The 15,410-nt window shown below is 45.7% G+C and overlaps 1 pseudogene; it reads left to right on the top strand.

Annotated features, from left to right (window-relative positions):
• The first annotated feature begins 1,532 nt into the window (after window positions 1-1,532).
• Window positions 1,533-12,055, top strand: LOC148046993 (uncharacterized; annotated as a pseudogene).
• Window positions 12,056-15,410: the final 3,355 nt, after the last annotated feature.

The following is a 15,410-nucleotide window of genomic DNA, read 5'->3' as shown; positions in this document are numbered from 1 at the left end:
CCATACAATATAATTTCCGAGGTGATCAGCATCATTTCTTACAACCTTAATGTCTCTTGATCGGTATAGCGCTATGCCATTTTCTACAAAACATAGTCACAGAGTGTTGTTCAAGTTAAGATTAAGCAAATATTTTGAAAGCATAACTAAATCCTTGTTCTCCGCTCTACTGCCTTTCCGAAGGGGAAAAACGACAGCTCCCGCCTTGTAATTGTGTGATTGGTTAATTCTGTTGTACTTCTCCTTGTATTTGTCCAAGTCCGGGTAATTCAGGAAGTCCCGCCTTTAAGATCTTATGATAAAAATCTCGGGCTTCACAAGCTGAGTTGAGGCGATGTTTCTGATCATTAAGTGTGACTGTAATACCAAATGGCGCTTCCCATCTGTACCGTATCTGATTATCTCTAAGTTCTTTAGTTAAAAAAGCATAGTCTCTCCTGGCTTTTAACATCTGGGGAGGCACCTCTTTGAAGACGATCAAATCCTGTCCATCAATTCGCAGCCTGTTGTTGTAGAACTCTTGCAGCATCGCGTTTCTGGACTCTTTTGTAGCGAAATATATAACCACATCTCTCGGAAGCTGTCTCTGTTTTGCTGTCCACGAATTATGGCGGTAAATTTTTTGGATCTGCCAATCAAAGTTGAGTCCCGGACCGCCCACCACACGACTGAACGCCTCAAAAAAGGTCTGCTTCAAATTCTCCTGTTCGTTTTCACGCAATCCCCTAACTCTTATTGCAAACGCAGTCTTTTTATAATTTGTCATAACAAGTAGTCTCTCTGCCATTTCAATTTCCTGTTGCAACTTTTCGATTTTAGATGTCAAATTAAAATTATCTTGTTCCAAAAATTCCAATTTATCCTCCATTCCTGCAATGTAGTCTGTCATCACGGTTATCGCTTCAATGGTATCGTTCCTTGTTCGGGCAATCTTAGCATCCAATTGATCACATAGTTCCGAAATAAATTGCATTATTTCCTCTTTAAATTCTCTGAGAGTTTCAAAAAGAAATTCTTTCATTAACAAATCTCCAGTAGGGGGCGTAGAAGGCAAAGACTGTGGCTTTATCGCGATTACTTGGGATGCATTGTTAAGAAAACGCTTGGAATTTTTTGACTTGGGAGCCATTATAAAAAAAAACAAGCGAACAAACAAAGTCTCTGCACACCCTGATTTGCAATAAAATACTTTGAGTAAACTTTGGCAATTAGTAAAGAAAAGTTTTCAGAAAAACAGGGCTGATTAAATATATCAACTGCGAAGGTTATAAAATCGCCATTTTGAAAAACAGTTAAACAAAGGAGTTTTTGGTTAGATTGAAGCTGGTATTTAAATAATGATAAACAAAAAAGGATTTCAGGAATGGTCACTGCCCCGACCGATTTTAAATAGCTTAAATTTGTTCTGAGGGGGGAGGATGATCTGCCTTGGGCTGAAAAAAACAGCCGAGAAGATCTGGCTGGAGTAAAAGAAAAAAAGCTCAGCTTTGTGTTGCACCTCTTCTCTGTTCACAGCGAAAAACAAAAGGCTGTGAATTTCAAAGAGATTCTAACGACTGAGCTACTCCCTGCCCCTTTCTGCCTAAAAGGGGAGATATCTATAGATCTTTTAGATATACAGACCAGAACTCTGGGGGGAGCTCCATTGAGCCCCCGACGACGACAGGATCCTCCCCCGGAAGTCTTACTAGACCATTTTTTAAATTGCTTAGGAGTCTAGTGGTCCACTTCAGGAAACTCAGTTTTACAATAATTCTTCTCAGCCCCAAGGAGCTTACAGTCAACAAGTCAGTGTCTCTCTCCCTCCCTCCCTCTTTTAATCTCTTTATCTTAATATTTTCTAGGGGTAGGGGAGAAGAAAATGGGCCAATTTTTTGACTCCTGGGGCATTTGTGCAGACAATTGTTCGTATCCCACCCACCCCCCCGCCACAAGCATTCTTCAGGCCAAAAATGGGTAAAAACAAAGTTAAGTTCTGCACTTGGCTGAAGGTCAGCGGTGCGATATATTCCGGGCAGCCTCATAGTCCTGTGTGGGCCGAATTAATGGCTTTGGCTGGCCATATGCAGCCCGCGGCCCGTAGTTTGAGGACCGTTGTTATTAGCAATAGCAATGGCATTTCGACTTAGACACATAGTGCATTACAGCATTCTCTGAGCACTTTACAAATGACAGCATCTGGCTCTCAACAATTTTGTGATTTTCTGTGTTTCTCCAAAGCAAATAATGTTCTCATCTTCTTTTTTGTTCCGCCAGCAGGAAAACAGCTGTGACCAAAGGTTTACTTGAAAGGCAACTGTCAAGAGATAGTAGAAATTCAGCCCAAGGCAGCAGCCAAAGGGCAAGCATGAAGCGTGGGAAACTCTTGGATCCCCCACCAGACTCAAACAGCCCTCCAAGAACGGCCAAAAGAACCCATGAATGCTCAGAGTGTGGGGAATCCTTTGCTTGCAGGTCCCTCCTTTTGACCCACCGGAAAGTCCACGTGGGAAGTGGATCCAGTCAACGTTTGGAGGGTGAGGAATCTTCCTTTGGGAAAAACTCCAAAAATCTAAAACCCTATAAATGTGAGGAATGTGACTTATGCTTTCAACAAAAGTCAAGGCTTCTTACGCATCAGAAAATCCACACTGGAGAGAAACCTTACCAATGTCTGGAATGTGGGAAATTTTTCCGTGGAAAAGCCCATCTCAGAATCCACGAGGGAATCCACTCAGCAGAGAAAACTTACAAGTGTTGGGAATGTGGGAAGAGTTTTTCTCAGAAGGCAGGTCTTTGGTCCCATAAGCAGACTCATGGGAAAAAGTCTTACAAATGCTTTGAGTGTGGAAAATGTTTCAACCAGAGTGCAGGTCTTCGGAGTCATGTGAAAATACACATAGGGGAGAAAAATGAAAAGTGCCTCGAATGTGGGAAATGTTTTACCCTGAAAGGAAACCTGGTGCGACATCAGAGAATTCACACTGGAGAGAAACCCTTTGAATGCCCAGAATGTGGGAAACTATTTATGCTTTCTGCTAACCTTAAGAAACACCAGATGCGTCACAAAGGAGAGAAACCCTATGAATGTGGGGGGTGTGGGAAATGTTTTGTTACACAAAGTGAGCTTCAGATTCATGAACGAATCCACACAGGGGAGAAGCCATACAAGTGTGCGGAGTGTGGGAAATGCTTCTCCTATAAAGGAAACCTTGGAAAGCATCAGAGAGTCCACACGGGAGAGAAGCCATACAGCTGCCTAGAATGTGGAAAATCTTTTCCTTATCAGAATGGACTTTGGACACATCATAAAACCCACACAGGGGAGAAACCATATCAGTGTAACGAATGTGGAAAACTTTATAATAGCAAATCAAACCTTAGAGTGCATATAAAAATTCACACAGGGGAAAAAAACTACAAATGTTTGGACTGTGGGAAAGCGTTTGCTCAGTCATCTTCCCTTAGAAGTCACAGCCGAATGCATACAGGAGAAAAGCCCCATAAATGCTCAGCGTGTGATAAAAGTTTTTCACAGAAAGATTCTCTTGTGATGCATCAGCGAATCCACACTGGATAGAAACCATATAAATGTTTGGATGGTGGTGAATGTTTTGCCCAACCTTCAGCCCTCCACATCCACACCCGAAATCACACAGGAGAGTAGCCACACAAGGGTCCAGAGCGTGAGAAACCTCTTCATTGCAAACCAATGTTCAAAATGCATCAGAAAGTGCATACCAGAGATAAACCGATTTAGTTATGAACAATGTGAAAACGTGTGGTTTTTTTCCCAATGTCACATCTTATAAGTCACCAAAAACATCACACAGTGACAGGAGGGAAATCCTAAAAAATGTTGGTTTGGGCAAAATATTGTTTTTTCTATTGAAGCAACCTCAAACCCCATCAGAGAATACACAATGAGGCAAAAGGACGTAACAGGTAGCTAACCTTTGGGGCAGATTAGCAAACCAGCTGATTCCACCCCTGGCTGGCCCCTCCCTTCCCCTTCCCCTAATGCCCACAGCCTTGCTGCTCTTCACCCGCTGGCCTCCCTCACCTTGCATTTGTGCTCGTCCTCACGCCCACGACTCAGCTCTTCGCCCATATTCCTCGCCTGTCTTGGCTCCTCGGCCAGACGGGTGTTTAGCCCAAGAAAATGCTGGCCACTATTTCCTAGACATTTCAAGCAAATGATTGCAACGGATGAAAAGTAATCAAGGAGAGAGGCAACCTAGAACTAAGGAGAAATTTCCTGACACTTAGAATAATTAAGTTGTAACAGTCAAAACACCTAAGTATTTTTCTTAATTCTTACTGGGCCTTTATTGATCAATGAGGAGAATGACGATTTAGACAGGAGAAAATGGAGCGAGGGATGGAAGGAAGATGCATCTGGTAGCTTCTTTAGAGATAAAATGTTGATGTTGAATCTGCTGGCTGAGGATGAAGAGGGAAAGTTTATTTTTCTTACTGTCTATTTTGGTAGTTTTTTTTTTGCTTTTTTCACATTGTCTTTCATACAATGTACAAACGCACAGTATATTCACAGGTATACTGTACATATTGTATTGAGTTTCTTTCTTTGATCTCTGAATATAATCCTTAATAAAAGTAAATCCTTAATAAAAACGAAATTCATTTTTTTCTCATTAAATCTACACTCAGTGCCCCATTATCCCATCTTATTTTGGAGGGATTCCCCCCCTTTTTTTCACATTACCTTTCATATGTAGAAACACATACATACAGTATATTCACAGAAATACTGAATTGTATTTCTTTGATCTGTGAATATAATACTTAATAAAAGATGTGTTCCAAATAGTCAAGAAGAGTGTTTTTAGAGCATGGAGTGAGTCAAGATGGTGCCATGCTCTGCAGACAAAATCCTGCTGCTTTCTAGCTTTATGTGTGTTTCCCTTTAAAACAGCCGCCATCTTGGTTCTTTTGGCTCCCTCCTCCCTCTTCCGACTTTGGGATTGAATGGAAAGGAGCAGATTTTCCATTCACTTTAGGAAAAATCTCTTGGCGATTCGGATGGAGCCGCTGCTCTTAAGGGCAGATGATGGGTGGCTGCCTAAATGTGCCTGACACGCTCGGGATTAATGGGACCCCACCTCACTTTGGACATTCAGGCCTTTTGCCCATTTTGTTATGCTGCAGCCTGATTGTGCAGTTGTTGAATTTCATTTTTCCCCTCATTAAATCTACACTCTGTTCCCCATAATGAGAAATGAGAACAGAATTTTAGAAATGTTTTCAAATGAATTAAAAAAGAAAAAAAAAACTGGAACGAGACATTGGCATAAATATTCAGACCCTTCACTCAGTTACTTTGTTGAAGCACCTTTGGCAGCATTTACAGCCTCCAGTCTTTTTTGGGTATGAAGCAATAAACTTTGCACATCTGGATCGGGGGATTTTCTGCCCTTCTTCCTTGCAAATCCTCTCCAGCTCAGTCAGGTCGGATGGCAACCGTCCATGCAGAGCCATTTTCAGGTCCCTCCAGAGATGGGAAGGAAGGTGGGTGGGATATGTTCAGTGCCTTGACTTATTTCAGTTGTGGGTTCTGGATCCCGTTGCAACAGGTACGGTTGCAAAGGGGCCCGGCGTCCTCCACATGAATGCGTGCAGTGCCCATGTGCATTGTGCATGTTTCTTACCATCCAGCGACGCCTCCGCAATGCTCCGGCTGCTCGGCAGAGCATTGCGCAGGCACGAAATCGCTGAAGAGTTTAAAGACAGGTAAGGAGGGCAGGCGGGTGGGCCCTCCGGGGCACCGTACGGGAACGGTCCCCGGTGCTCCGGGCAGTATCGCCTGCAACCCACCACTGACTTATTTGTAAAAAAAATAAAGCCGGATATAAGTAGGAAAAAAATCAAATCATTTCTATTCCGCAGTTGCTGGGCAACATTTTCAGCCTTGTTTCCCTGTTGCATTGTGTTGGGAACAAGCAGGAGATCTGAGCTGCTCCCCCAAACTCTCTTCTTTTCTGTCTCGGGGTCTCTGGGGATTAGGAAACAAAGGAATGTGAGAAGACCCCCCTCCATGCTCAGAGACCCCCACCCAATTTTCATTCTCAGATGGAGGGTCATCATGTGACTTCTGCCCCAGTGGCTGTTCCAGATCAGTCTTAAGACCTGATGATACCTGAGTGAAAAGTTCCTGGGAGTAAAAATAAATATTTATGGTAGTGGCGGCATTACGAGGCTCCGCCCACCCACCCAGACATCATCATGGACCTTCTGCGGATGCGCTTCCACTACCTAACAGGTGGTGAAGAGGATACCATTACTGGGGCACTTCTCTGGGCCTAAGCAGGATTGAGTAGGGGGACGGGAGCAGAGGGAAAGGGAAGGGAAACCCAGGACATCCAGTATGGCCTAGTGGTTAAGGCCCTGCGTTAGGAAGCCTGAGGCCATGGGTTCCAGTCCCCTCTTCGCCATGAAAGCCAGATGGGTGACCTTGGGCCAGTTGCTCTCTCAGCCTAGCCCACCTCACAGTGCTGTTGTGAGGAGAATAGGCGGAGGAAGATGTGTTCCCTTCTTTGAGTTATTTGTAAAAATAATAAAGACAGATATAAATAAAATAAAAATACAATTCCCATTTTGCAGGGGCTGAGCAGTATTTTCAGGCTTCTTTCCCTCTTCTGTTGCCTCCTTCGGAAGAAGCTTGAGACCTTGGCTGCTCCCCCAAACTCTCCTCTTTCCTGCCCCCCCCCCTCTGGTGATTGTCAGCTGACCCCCCAAGAATGTGAGTCTCTGCAGAAACCCCCCCCCACTCAAAGACCCCTCCCCCATTTAAGTTCTCAGGAGGGAGGGGCATCCCATAACCTCTGCCCCAGCGGCTGTTGCAGATGACTGTAAGGTGTGACCGTCACTGAATGAAAAGCTCCTGGGAGGAAAATGAAAGATTTCTTTTCCACTTAGGAGGAAACAGCCATAAAGTCTTTCGGCAGGCAGGAAAAAGCCAACTCTGTGTTTCTGCTAGAAGTTACTGGAACTTTGAACGGAGTTTCTGAAGAGGAAAAAAGTGTCTGGGCTCATTAAAACAACAATCTCTCCCCCCCCCCCCAAGGAGGAGAGGCAGCCCCACTTCCAGCGTGCAGAATGGATGGGGAGAAAGAACTATTTGGAACGCTGCCAACAAAGAAAAGATTATTTTTTTCTATGTGTTTGTGTGTGTGAGTGGGTAATTATTCTAGAAAGCCCCAGAGGGCAGGAGAAGAAACAATGGATGGAAAGTAATCAAGGAGCGAAGCAACCTGGAGTTAAAGAGACGCTTCCTAAGAGAACAATTCACCAGTGGAAGAGCTTTGCCTTCAGAGGTTTTGGGTGCTTCATCACTGGAGGCTTTTAAGAAGAGGCTGGACGGTCCCTTGTGAGGAATGGGATAGGATCTCCTGCTTCAGGAGGGGGCTGGACTAGAAGACCTCCAAGGTCCCTTCTGTTCGGATTCCTGAGAGCAAGGGGCGTGGTTACTTGCAGAAGGCGGAGCCCGAAGGGAGAGTAGAAGCCCCGCCCCGGCCTTCCCGTCTCCGTCTGAGGCTGCGCGTTCATCCCCGAGTTTTCCTCCGCTGCTCAGCATGGCCGCTGAGTCCTCCGGAGAGGCTCGCTCGGCCTCCCCTTGAACAGTTGGGGCTCCTTCCGCTGCGGTCCCTTCCTGCCAGGAGGGCTTTTCCTTCGCAGGAGAAAGGTAGCTGGAGTGGCCCCTCTTCCCCAGAGGGTCCCTGACCCTGCGAGGATCCCGGGATGGGAGGGCTGGGACTGGGCGTCTCTGGGAACAGAGGGAAGGCTCCCTACAGACGGAGCTTTTCCCCTAAGGATTATGGGGGGGATGGAAGGGAAACCCCCAGAGAGGCTCCTCGCCTCCCCCGTTCAGTTTGGGGGGTTCTTTAAGGGGGGGGGAGTTAAGTTGCTTTGAACTGAGCTCAGGATCTCCCAACCCGGAAAAGGTCCTTTTTCTTTCTTCTTAATCTAAAGAGAGAGAGAAAGCGGATGTTCTTTGGCTTTCGGTTGCTTTTGTTTGGCGAAACGGAAGAAAACCTTTAAAAACCCAACGATTATTATTGTTTGGTTTTGTGCTAAAGGGGCTGCGATGTGGAGGTTCACAAATGACACCTTTGAAAGCCCTTTGGACTGGAGGCTGGTCTTGTTAGGAAGCTGCAGAATAGAATAGAATTAAAGTTAGAATTTAGAAATACGAATTGAATTCTTTATTGGCCAAGTGTGAATGGACACACAAGGGATTTGTCTCGGGTGGAGCTGCTCTCAGTGTACATAAAAGGACAAGATACTTTCATCAAGAATCATCAGATGCAACACTTAGTGAGAGTCCTAGGGTACAAATAAGCAATCAGGAAACAATATCAATGTAAGGATGAAAGCCACTAAGTTACAGTCTTGCAGTCATAAGTGGGAGGAGATGGGTGATAGGAACGATGAGAAGACTAATAGTAATAGTAATGTAGCATTTGTGAAAAAACTGTTCTTGTGTCTAATTGTCTTGATGTGCAATTTCTGTCCAGGATGTGAGGGGTCTGTAGATATTTTCACAGCCCTCTTTTTGACTTGTGCAGTTTACGGGTCCTCCATGGAAGGCAGGTTGGCAGCCATTGTTTTTTCTGCAGTTCTAATTCTCCTCTGAAGTCTGTGTCTCTCTTGTTGGGTTGCAGAGCCAAACCAGACAATTATGGAGATGCACATGAGAGACTCAATGATTCCTCTGAAGAACAGAATCAGCAGCTCTTTGCAATGCAGTGAAAAGTTTTTGCCTTGACTTTTTGTTTCCTATAGGCAGTCCTCGAGTTACGACTACAACTGGGCTGCAAACTCATTTCTTGAGAAAAGTGGTCATTACACGGGACATCGCATTAACCGCTTTGCTCAAGAACTGCAATTCTGGCCTCACTGTTGCAGTTGTTATTAGCCAGGGATCCCCAAACCTTTTAAACAGGGGCCAATTCACTGTCACTCAGACTATTGGGGGGCCAGACCGGCTGGGTGGGCATGGCTAGCTGGTCCTAGCTGGCTGAGGAACTCTGGGAGTTGAAGTCCACAGGTCTTAAAGTTGCCAAGGTTGGAGACCACTGCATTAAACAATGCACACAAATTAAACTTTGGTTTGTTTTGCTCCTGCGGGTGTTTCATTTGCTTTTGTTTGCATGTTGCTCTTTTGGTTAACTTTTCTTCTTACTAGACCATTTTTTAAATTCCTTGGGAGTCTAGTGGTCCACTTCAGGAAACTCAGTTTTACAGTAACTCTTCTCAGCCCCAAGGAGCTTACAATCAACAAGTCAGTGTCTCTCTCCCTCCCTCCCTCTCTCTATCTCTTTCTCTTAATATTTTCTGGGGGTAGGGGAGAAGAAAATGGGCCAATTTTTTGACTCCTGGGGCATTTGTGCAGACAATTGTTCATATCCCCCCCCGCCCCAAGCATTCTTCAGGCCAAAAATGGGTAAAAACAAAGTTAAGTTCTGCACTTGGCTGAAGGTGAGCAGGGCGATATATTCCGGGCAGCCTCATAGTTCTGTGTGGGCCGAATTAATGGCTTTGGTGGGCCATATGCAGCCCACGGCCCGTAGTTTGAGGACCGTTGTTATTAGCAATAGGAATGGCATTTCGACTTAGACACATAGTGCATTACAGCATTCTCTGAGCACTTTACAAATGGCAGCATCTGGCTCTCAACAATTTTGTGATTTTCTGTGTTTCTCCAAAGCAAATAATGTTCTCATCTTCTTTTTTGTTCCGCCAGCAGGAAAACAGCTGTGACCAAAGGTTTACTTGAAAGGCAACTGTCAAGAGATAGTAGAAATTCAGCCCAAGGCAGCAGCCAAAGGGCAAGCATGAAGCGTGGGAAACTCTTGGATCCCCCACCAGACTCAAACAGCCCTCCAAGAACGGCCAAAAGAACCCATGAATGCTCAGAGTGTGGGGAATCCTTTGCTTGCAGGTCCCTCCTTTTGACCCACCGGAAAGTCCACGTGGGAAGTGGATCCAGTCAACGTTTGGAGGGTGAGGAATCTTCCTTTGGGAAAAACTCCAAAAATCTAAAACCCTATAAATGTGAGGAATGTGACTTATGCTTTCAACAAAAGTCAAGGCTTCTTACGCATCAGAAAATCCACACTGGAGAGAAACCTTACCAATGTCTGGAATGTGGGAAATTTTTCCGTGGAAAAGCCCATCTCAGAATCCACGAGGGAATCCACTCAGCAGAGAAAACTTACAAGTGTTGGGAATGTGGGAAGAGTTTTTCTCAGAAGGCAGGTCTTTGGTCCCATAAGCAGACTCATGGGAAAAAGTCTTACAAATGCTTTGAGTGTGGAAAATGTTTCAACCAGAGTGCAGGTCTTCGGAGTCATGTGAAAATACACATAGGGGAGAAAAATGAAAAGTGCCTCGAATGTGGGAAATGTTTTACCCTGAAAGGAAACCTGGTGCGACATCAGAGAATTCACACTGGAGAGAAACCCTTTGAATGCCCAGAATGTGGGAAACTATTTATGCTTTCTGCTAACCTTAAGAAACACCAGATGCGTCACAAAGGAGAGAAACCCTATGAATGTGGGGGGTGTGGGAAATGTTTTGTTACACAAAGTGAGCTTCAGATTCATGAACGAATCCACACAGGGGAGAAGCCATACAAGTGTGCGGAGTGTGGGAAATGCTTCTCCTATAAAGGAAACCTTGGAAAGCATCAGAGAGTCCACACGGGAGAGAAGCCATACAGCTGCCTAGAATGTGGAAAATCTTTTCCTTATCAGAATGGACTTTGGACACATCATAAAACCCACACAGGGGAGAAACCATATCAGTGTAACGAATGTGGAAAACTTTATAATAGCAAATCAAACCTTAGAGTGCATATAAAAATTCACACAGGGGAAAAAAACTACAAATGTTTGGACTGTGGGAAAGCGTTTGCTCAGTCATCTTCCCTTAGAAGTCACAGCCGAATGCATACAGGAGAAAAGCCCCATAAATGCTCAGCGTGTGATAAAAGTTTTTCACAGAAAGATTCTCTTGTGATGCATCAGCGAATCCACACTGGATAGAAACCATATAAATGTTTGGATGGTGGTGAATGTTTTGCCCAACCTTCAGCCCTCCACATCCACACCCGAAATCACACAGGAGAGTAGCCACACAAGGGTCCAGAGCGTGAGAAACCTCTTCATTGCAAACCAATGTTCAAAATGCATCAGAAAGTGCATACCAGAGATAAACCGATTTAGTTATGAACAATGTGAAAACGTGTGGTTTTTTTCCCAATGTCACATCTTATAAGTCACCAAAAACATCACACAGTGACAGGAGGGAAATCCTAAAAAATGTTGGTTTGGGCAAAATATTGTTTTTTCTATTGAAGCAACCTCAAACCCCATCAGAGAATACACAATGAGGCAAAAGGACGTAACAGGTAGCTAACCTTTGGGGCAGATTAGCAAACCAGCTGATTCCACCCCTGGCTGGCCCCTCCCTTCCCCTTCCCCTAATGCCCACAGCCTTGCTGCTCTTCACCCGCTGGCCTCCCTCACCTTGCATTTGTGCTCGTCCTCACGCCCACGACTCAGCTCTTCGCCCATATTCCTCGCCTGTCTTGGCTCCTCGGCCAGACGGGTGTTTAGCCCAAGAAAATGCTGGCCACTATTTCCTAGACATTTCAAGCAAATGATTGCAACGGATGAAAAGTAATCAAGGAGAGAGGCAACCTAGAACTAAGGAGAAATTTCCTGACACTTAGAATAATTAAGTTGTAACAGTCAAAACACCTAAGTATTTTTCTTAATTCTTACTGGGCCTTTATTGATCAATGAGGAGAATGACGATTTAGACAGGAGAAAATGGAGCGAGGGATGGAAGGAAGATGCATCTGGTAGCTTCTTTAGAGATAAAATGTTGATGTTGAATCTGCTGGCTGAGGATGAAGAGGGAAAGTTTATTTTTCTTACTGTCTATTTTGGTAGTTTTTTTTTTGCTTTTTTCACATTGTCTTTCATACAATGTACAAACGCACAGTATATTCACAGGTATACTGTACATATTGTATTGAGTTTCTTTCTTTGATCTCTGAATATAATCCTTAATAAAAGTAAATCCTTAATAAAAACAAAATTCATTTTTTTCTCATTAAATCTACACTCAGTGCCCCATTATCCCATCTTATTTTGGAGGGATTCCCCCCCTTTTTTTCACATTACCTTTCATATGTAGAAACACATACATACAGTATATTCACAGAAATACTGAATTGTATTTCTTTGATCTGTGAATATAATACTTAATAAAAGATGTGTTCCAAATAGTCAAGAAGAGTGTTTTTAGAGCATGGAGTGAGTCAAGATGGTGCCATGCTCTGCAGACAAAATCCTGCTGCTTTCTAGCTTTATGTGTGTTTCCCTTTAAAACAGCCGCCATCTTGGTTCTTTTGGCTCCCTCCTCCCTCGCTGGATACTTCCGACTTTGGGATTGAATGAAAAGGAGCAGATTTTCCATTAACTTTAGGAAAAATCTCTTGGCGATTCGGATGGAGCCCCTGCTCTTAAGGGCAGATGATGGGTGGCTGCCTAAATGTGCCTGACACGCTCGGGATTAATGGGACCCCACCTCACTTTGGACATTCAGGCCTTTTGCCCATTTTGTTATGCTGCAGCCTGATTGTGCAGTTGTTGAATTTCATTTTTCCCCTCATTAAATCTACACTCGGTTCCCCATAATGAGAAATGAGAACAGAATTTTAGAAATGTTTTCAAATGAATTAAAAAAGAAAAAAAAAAACTGAAATGAGACATTAGCATAAGTATTCAGACCGTTCACTCATTTTCTTTGTTGAAGCACCTTTGGCAGCAGTTACAGCCTCCAGTCTTTTTGTATATAAAGTGACAAGATTTGCACATCTGGATCGGGGGATTTTCTGCCCTTCTTCCTTGCAAATCCTCTCCAGCTCAGTCAGGTCGGATGGCAACCGTCCATGCAGAGCCATTTTCAGGTCCCTCCAGAGATGGGAAGGAAGGTGGGTGGGATATGTTCAGTGCCTTGACTTATTTCAGTTGTGGGTTCCGGATCCCGTTGCAACTGGTACGGTTGCAAAGGGGCCCGGCGTCCTCCACATGAATGCGTGCAGTGCCCGTGTGCATTGCGCATGTTTCTTACCATCCAGCGACGCCTCCGCAATGCTCCGGCTGCTCGGCAGAGCATTGCGCAGGCACGAAATCGCTGAAGAGTTTAAAGACAGGTAAGGAGGGCAGGCGGGTGGGCCCTCCGGGGCACCGTACGGGAACGGTCCCCGGTGCTCCGGGCAGTATCGCCTGCAACCCACCACTGACTTATTTGTAAAAAAAATAAAGCCGGATATAAGTAGGAAAAAAATCAAATCATTTCTATTCCGCAGTTGCTGGGCAACATTTTCAGCCTTGTTTCCCTGTTGCATTGTGTTGGGAACAAGCAGGAGATCTGAGCTGCTCCCCCAAACTCTCTTCTTTCCTGTCTTGGGGTCTCTGGGGATTAGGAAACAAAGGAATGTGAGAAGACCCCTCCATGCTCAGAGACCCCCACCCAATTTTCATTCTCAGATGGAGGGTCATCATGTGACTTCTGCCCCAGTGGCTGTTCCAGATCAGTCTTAAGACCTGATGATACCTGAGTGAAAAGTTCCTGGGAGTAAAAATAAATATTTATGGTAGTGGCGGCATTACGAGGCTCCGCCCACCCACCCAGACATCATCATGGACCTTCTGCGGATGTGCTTCCGCTACCTAACAGGTGGTGAAGAGGATACCATTACTGGGGCACTTCTCTGGGCCTAAGCAGGATTGAGTAGGGGGACGGGAGCAGAGGGAAAGGGACGGAAACACCCAGGACATCCAGTATGGCCTAGTGGTTAAGGCCCTGCGTTAGGAAGCCTGAGGCCATGGGTTCCAGTCCCCTCTTCGCCATGAAAGCCAGATGGGTGACCTTGGGCCAGTTGCTCTCTCAGCCTAGCCCACCTCACAGTGCTGTTGTGAGGAGAATAGGCGGAGGAAGATGTGTTCCCTTCTTTGAGTTATTTGTAAAAATAATAAAGACAGATAAATAAAATAAAAAAACCATTCCCATTTTGCAGGGGCTGAGCAGCATTTTCAGGCTTCTTTCCCTGTTCTGTTGCCTCCTTGGGAAGAAGCTTGAGACCTTGGCTGCTCCCCCAAACTCCCCTCTTTCCTGCCCCCCTCCAGGGCTCTGGTGATTGGCAGCTGACCCACCCAAGAATGTGAGTCTCTGCAGAAACCCCCCCTCACTCAGAGACCCCTCCTCCCATTTAAGTTCTCAGGAGGGAGGGGCATCCCATAACCTCTGCCCCAGCGGCTGTTGCAGATGACTGTAAGATGTGACCGTCACTGAATGAAAAGCTTCTGGGAGGAAAATGAAAGATTTCTTATCCACTTAGGAGGAAACAGCCATAAAATCTTTCGGCAGGCAGGAAAAAGCCAACTCTGTGTTGCTGCTAGAAGTTACTGGAACTTTGAGCGGAGTTCCCGAAGAGGAAAAAAGTGTCTGGGCTCATTAAAACAACAATCTCTCTCTCCCCCCCCCTCCCCCAAAGGAGGAGAGGCAGCCCCACTTCCAGCGTGCAGAATGGATGGGGAGAAAGAACTATTTGGAACGCTGCCAACAAAGAAAAGATTATTTTTTTCTATGTGTCTGTGTGTGTGTGAGTGAGTAATTATTCTAGAGAGCCTCAGAGGGCAGGAGAAGAAACAATGGATGGAAAGTAATCAAGGAGAGAAGCAACCTGGAGTTAAAGAGACGCTTCCTAAGAGAACAATTCACCAGTGGAAGAACTTTGCCTTCAGAGGTTTTGGGTGCTTCATCACTGGAGGCTTTTAAGAAGAGGCTGGACGGTCCCTTGTGAGGAATGGGATAGGATCTCCTGCTTGAGGAGGGGGCTGGACCTCCAGGGTCCCTTTTGTTCGGATTCCTGAGAGCAAGGGGCGTGGTTACTTGCAGAAAGCGGAGCCCGGAGGGAGAGCAGAAGCCCCGCCCCGGCCTTCCCGTCTCCGTCTGAGCCTGCGCGTTCATCCCCGAGTTTTCCTCCGCTGCTCTGCATGGTCGCTGAGTCCTCCGGAGAGGCTCGCTCGGCCTCGCCTTGAACAGTTGGGGCTCCTTCCGCTGCGGTCCCTTCCTGCCAGGAGGGCTTTTCCTTCGCAGGAGAAAGGTAGCTGGAGTGGCCCCTCTTCCCCGGAGGATCCCTGAGCCTGCGAGGATCCCGGGATGGGAGGGCTGGGACTGGGCGTCTCTGGGAACAGAGGGAAGGCTCCCTACAGACGGAGCTTTTCCCCTAAGGATTATGGGGGGGTTGGAAGGGAAACCCCCAGGGAGGCTCCGCGCCTCCCCCGTTCAGTTTGGGGGGTTCTTTAAGGGGGGGGGAGTTAAGTTGCTTTGAA

Source organism: Thamnophis sirtalis, unplaced genomic scaffold, assembly GCF_051295495.1.
Source record: "Thamnophis sirtalis isolate CommonGarterSnake01/CBP01778 unplaced genomic scaffold, rThaSir2_p1.2 scaffold_3, whole genome shotgun sequence".
Lineage (NCBI taxonomy): Eukaryota > Metazoa > Chordata > Lepidosauria > Squamata > Natricidae > Thamnophis > Thamnophis sirtalis.
This window is presented reverse-complemented; position numbering and strand designations above follow the sequence as displayed.